Below are 6082 nucleotides of genomic sequence, written 5' to 3' on the forward strand. Positions count from 1 at the left end.
TATATCGTGACTTACTTTCCAACCTGACTCTGGCATAACATTACCAGACAATAAATCAAAATATTTTTACCCCAAAACATGTTTCTTTGACATATTTGAAGTGGCCCTGCAAAGCTGTTCTTTGTGGGGAAAAATTTGCATCTGTAAAGAATCTCTATTAATATAGTTAGATTTTTTTCTTCCGGACCCTCCCAGTGCTAAAGAGATTAATTAAGATCTGAATAGGAGCTGGGTGTGGTGGCTCATGCCTGTAATCCCAGCACTTTGGGAGGCCAAGGCGGGCAGATCACGAGGTCAGGAGATTGAGACCATCCTGGCTAACATGGTGAAACCCTATCTCTGCTAAAAACACAAAAAATTAGCCGGGCGTGGTAGCGGGAGCCTGTAGTCCCAGCTACTCGGGAGGCTGAGGCAGGAGAATGGCGTGAACCTGGGAGGTGGAGCTTGCAGTGAGCCGAGATCGTGCCACTGCACTCCAGCCTGGGCGACAGAGCGAGACTCCTCAAAAAAAAAAAAAAAGATCTGAATAGGAAACATTTGTCATCTATTGTCTCTAAGGGCAGCCACTATAAGACTTAAAAGAACTTTGGTCTCCACAATCTTTATCTTAACCTGAACATTCCCTTTCTATCTATCCCAGGTCTTTAGACAAACTCAAGCAATTGCCAACCAGAAAATGTTTAAATTCACCTATAGCCTGGAAGCCCTCCTGCTTTGAGTTGGCCTGCCTTTCTGGACCAAACCAATGTATTTCTTAAATGTATTTGATTGATGTCTCATGCCTCCCTAAAATGCATAAAAACAAGCTGTGCCCCGACCACCTTAGGCACATGTTCTCAGGACCTCCTAAGGGCTGTGTCATGGGCCACGGTCACTCATATTTGGCTCAGAAAAAGTCTCTTCAAATATTTTACAGAGTTCGACTCTGTCAACAGTATCATTATGAAAATTGTTTTGAAGTCTTAGGGAACCCCAGGGGTTCCTGGACCACAATTTGAGAAGTGCAACTATATTCCTCAACACTCAGCACTTATATCTGCTCTTGGACTTTTTTCTTTTCTTTTTTTTTTTGAGAAAGGGTCTCACTTTGTCGCCCAGCCTGGTGTGCAGTGGCGTGATCTCGGCTCACTGCAACCTCTGTGCCTCCTGTGTTCAAGGAATTCTTCCACCTTAGCTTCTCTAGTAGCTGGGACTACAGGCATGTGCCATCACGCCTGGCTAATTTTTGTATTTCTTGGTAGAGACAGGGTTTTGCCATGTTGGCCAGGCTGGTCTCGAACCCTTGACCTCAAGTGATCTGCCCACCTTGGCCTCCCAAAGTGCTGGGATTATAGGTGTGAGCCACCAGCCTCGGATTGTTTTATATTCGTTTATCCAACAAATATTTGTTGAGTGCTGCTGTGTGCCAGGCAGTGTTCTGGGCTTTGGGGTTCTAAATATAACTGGTCCATAACCAAATTATATTGAGGATAAAAGCTCCAATTTCTGCCTCATGAGAACCTAGTTTCAGGGCCGCTGCTTGGTCATTTAGCATCTTTGTATAAATTAGAAAAAGTCAGGCTGGGCACAGTGGCTCACGCCTGTAATCCCAGCACTTTTGGAGGCCGAGGAGGGTGGATAACCTGAGTCCAGGAATTCAAGACCAGCCTGACCAGCATGGGAAACCCCTTCTCTACTAAAAATATAAAATTAGCTGGGCGTGGTGGCACGTGCCTGTAATCTCAGCTACTCGGGAGGCTAAGGCAGGAGACTCGCTTGAACCTGGGAGGTGGAGGTTGCGGTGAGCTGAGATGTGCACCATTGCACTCCAGCCTGGGCAACAAGAGTGAAACTCCATCTCAAAAAAAAAAAAAAAAAAATTAAATTTAAAAAAGAAAAAAAAATGTCGTGTCCTCTGAACAGACACACCTCTGTAAGCAGAGAACTTCTCCTGTGGGTAGACATTACCTTGCACTGGATACATTGCAAGACTGGCTTGGTGAGAGGAGCATGGGCAGAATTACAGCTGCCACTGACTCCTTGACTGGGTATCTTTATGCACTGAACAACTTATGCAACTGCTCATGCCCTACATGTTTTATATCTTTCTTGTTCTCTACGTTGATAAGCCTCAGAGCCAGAATTCAAATCCAGGGAGTGAGGTTACAGAAAGCTCCAGAAAGTCTGTGACCTTTGCTACAGACTATGCAGTTTCTGATGCATAGTGAAGACTCACCAAGTGGCAAGGGTGTGGGTAGTAGTTGATAATACTGTATCTTCTTAGCTTAATCCACCTGTGAGGCAATTCTCTACACAAACTTGATAACTTGGCTATTCCTAAAGACAAAAAGTATAGTTAAGAACTGAATCTAGGCCGGACACGGTGGTTCACACAGGTAATCCCCGCACATGAGGTCAAGGTGGTCAAATTTCTTGAGCTCAGGAGTTCAAGACCAGTCTGGGCAACATGGTGAAACCTGTCTCTACAAAATATATAAAAATTAGCCAGATGTGGTGACATGTGCCTGTAATCCCAGCATCCCAGCTACTCAGGAAGCTGAAGTGAGAGAATCACTTGACCCTGGGAGGCGGAGGTTGCAGTGAGTGGAGATCACGCCACTGCACTCCAGCCCGGACAACAGAGTGAGACTCTATCTCAAAAAAAAAAAAAAAAACAAAGAAAAAAGAAAAGAACTGAATCTGTTTCACAGATGGATCTGTACTCAGTTAACTTAAGCACAAATATATATTCAACAACTACAAAGAATACTGGTCCATTTTGGTGTTAATTACCAAACCTTTGTCACCAGAGAATGAATGAATCTTTACCAAGTAACATTATCTAGGAATTGGCCCTGTCTTTACCTGCATCCAGTGCTACTGATGATTCAAGTGGAAGAGAACTGAGAATCATCCATTGCATTTGTCAATGTAGCAGTGACCTTACTGAGAGCAGTTTTAGCAGAAAGATGTTGGCAAAAGCTTGATTGGAGTGTGTCTCATAGAGAATTTTTAGTTTTGTCTAACTCCAAACTTAAAGAATGGAGCCTTCATTAGATGTATTTCTATAGATCTCTGTATTTGGTTTAGTTATTGTCTTAGTCCGTTTTGCGTTGCCATAACAAAATATCACAGACCAGGTAAGTTATTAAGAATAGGAATTTACTTCTTACCATTCTGGAGTCTGGGAAGTCCAAGGTCAAGAGGCCACATCTGGTGAGGAGTCTCTTACTGCATCGTGCCATGGCAGAAGGTGGCAGAGCAAGAGAGGACAAGTGCATGAGAGACAGATGGTGGGGAAGAGCTCTGGCTGATCATGTCATTTCATCAGGAGCCCACTCCCATGACCATTAACCCACTCTTCAAGAACAGCATGAATCCATTCATGAGAGCCTCTTAACACTGTCCCACCTCTTAACACTGTTGCATTCGGGATTAAGTTACCAACACATGAGCTTTGGGGAGAAACATTCAAACTATAGCAGTTAGATATTGTATCTTTGCTACTGCATGAATGTGCAAAGATTATAGAAGCAATTTTCAGCCAGTTCTGCTGACATCTCTGCTGCGGTTGCCTTCAAATATGAGTGCATGTGGGAGGACCCTCTTTGCTGCAGAATAATAAGACTTGACTGTGGCTGGCTGAGGACAGCTTGAGTCTAAGGGGAGTCTCTCAGCTTAACCAAAGCTCACACCTGCAGACCTTCCTGCACTTGCACGTGGAGCTCTGTGAATGCAGGCAGCCCAGCAGGCGCAGAGCGCTTGATGATGACCAAGAACCCTAAGATGTGGTTGGGTGAGGGTAGGGGAGGGAGTGAGGGAAGAAGAGGGGCAGGTAAAATTTTCAGTGTTTCTAAGAAGCATCTGGACAGGGATTAAAACTGCGGAAGGGGCCAGCAGAGGACTCAAGGAGGCCTGGTAAATTAGGCTTGGGCTGGAGCTCTGTGTGGCCTTGCTGTGACCTGCTCTTCTGCCAGTGTCTTCAATTACAAAAGGAGGCCACTGGCCTCTGTAATCAGGAAGGTCTCTTCTGGTGCTCTGAGCTGGTAGCGCATGACTACAAGTTCCACCAGCTTAGAGCAATTAATTTTTTTTTTTTTTTTAGATGCTACAACAAGTAAAGAGTAGTGTTTCAGAATTAAAGTTTATTTTGGAACCCAATACTGCATGCAAGGAATAAGATATAATTGTCTTCTCTTTTCATTACTCTTCTAACATGTGTCTTCCAGCTATTTTTTTTTTTTTGAGACAGCGTCTCACTCTGTCACCCAAGCTGGAGTGCAATGGCATGGTCTTGGCTCACTGCAACCTCCACCTCTTGGGTTCAAGCGATTCTCTTGCCTTAGCCTCCTGAGTAGCTGGGACTATAGGCATGTGCCATCACACCCGGCTAATTTTTGTATTTTTAGTAAAGATGGTATTTCACTATGTTAGCCAGCCACCACACTTGGCTAATATTTTTTGTATTTTAGTAGAGATAGGGTTTCACCATGTTGGCCAGGCTGATCTTGAACTCCTGACCTGAAGTGATCCACCTTCCTTGGCCCCCAAAATGCTGGGATTACAGGCGTGAGCCACTGTGCCCAGCCACAAGTATCTTTCTTATGGGGTTTCAGTGAGGACTAAGTGAGATAAATGAATATGAAGAGCTTAACATAGGGCCTGGCACATAGTAGGTACTCACTACTTATTAGCTGCCTTCATCGCCACCACCTGTGAAGTAGGAATGGGCAAAAAGAGAATTAATCCATGTTAAAGACAGGAAAACAAGAGTCCATATTCAACTGGCAAGATATAGAAAGAGAACTGAGAAGCCAGGCACGGTGGCTCACGCCTGTAATCCCAGCACTTTGGGAGGCCAAGTGTGCAGATCATGAGGTCAGGAGTTCGAGACCAGCCTGGCCAACATGGTGAAACCCTGTTTCTACTAAAAATACAAAAAATAGCTGGGCGTGGTGGCAGGTGCCTGTAATCCCAGCTACTCAGGAGGCTGAGGCAGGAGAATCATTTGAACCCAGGAGGCGGAGGTTGTGGTGAGCCGAGATCCCGCCATTGCACTCCAGCCTGGGTAACAAGGTGAGGCTCTGTCTCAAAAAAAAAAAAAAAAAAAGGAGAATTGAGCTTCACCAAGCTCATCAATTAAGCCAACTTCATTCAGTAGCCCTCTTCCTCCATTGTTAACCTAAACCACAAAAGTACCCACACCCAAATAAGTTCTTGCTTCTTCCTCCTGTGGAAGAATGTCAGAGTGGGTAAAGGGGCTTCTACTCAGTGTTAGCACCCAGGAGGGAGATGGTCCTTTCTTTGTGTAGCTACAGGGGACATGCTGAAAAGCTGAGTGTGACCATAACACACTAGGTGTGATGTTCCATCACACGGCATGGAGCCAGGGTTGTAAATCTGGGCAGACTGGGATTATGCTGTTCCACCTGGCTGGTTGAGAACAGCATCCTGTCCTCATTTAAGAGTAATTGTCAAGGATGGAAACTTAGTTTATTTCCCTGATATAGTTTGTTTTTGTGTTTGTTTTCTTTTTAGAGACAGAGTCTTCCTCTGTCACCCAGGCTGGAGCGCAGTGGTGTAATCTCAGCTCACTGCAACCTCCACCTCCCAGGTTGAAGTGATCCTCCTGCCTCAGCCTCCCAAGTAGCTAGGACTACAGGTGAGTGCCACCACACCCAGCTACTTTTTGTATTTTTTTTTTTTTTTTGAGACGGAGTCTCGCTCTGTCACCCAGGCTGGAGTGCAGTGGCGCGATCTCGGCTCACTGCAAGCTCCGCCTCCCGGGTTCACGCCATTCTCCTGCCTCAGCCTCTCCGAGTAGCTGGGACTACAGGCACCCGCCACCACCCCCGGCTAATTTTTTTTTTTGTATTTTTAGTAGAGACGGGGTTTCACCGTGGTCTCGATCTCCTGACCTGGTGATCTGCCCGCCTCGGCCTCCCAAAGTGCTGGGATTACAAGCGTGAGCCACCGCGCCCGGCCTACTTTTTGTATTTTTAGTAGAGATGGGGTTTCACCCTGTTGGCCAGGGTGGTCTCGAACTCCTGACCTCAGGTGATCCACCCGCCTTGGCCTCCCAAATTGCTAGGATTACAGACGT

Source organism: Symphalangus syndactylus, chromosome 16 (assembly GCF_028878055.3).
Source record: "Symphalangus syndactylus isolate Jambi chromosome 16, NHGRI_mSymSyn1-v2.1_pri, whole genome shotgun sequence".
NCBI classification, from domain to species: Eukaryota; Metazoa; Chordata; class Mammalia; order Primates; family Hylobatidae; genus Symphalangus; species Symphalangus syndactylus.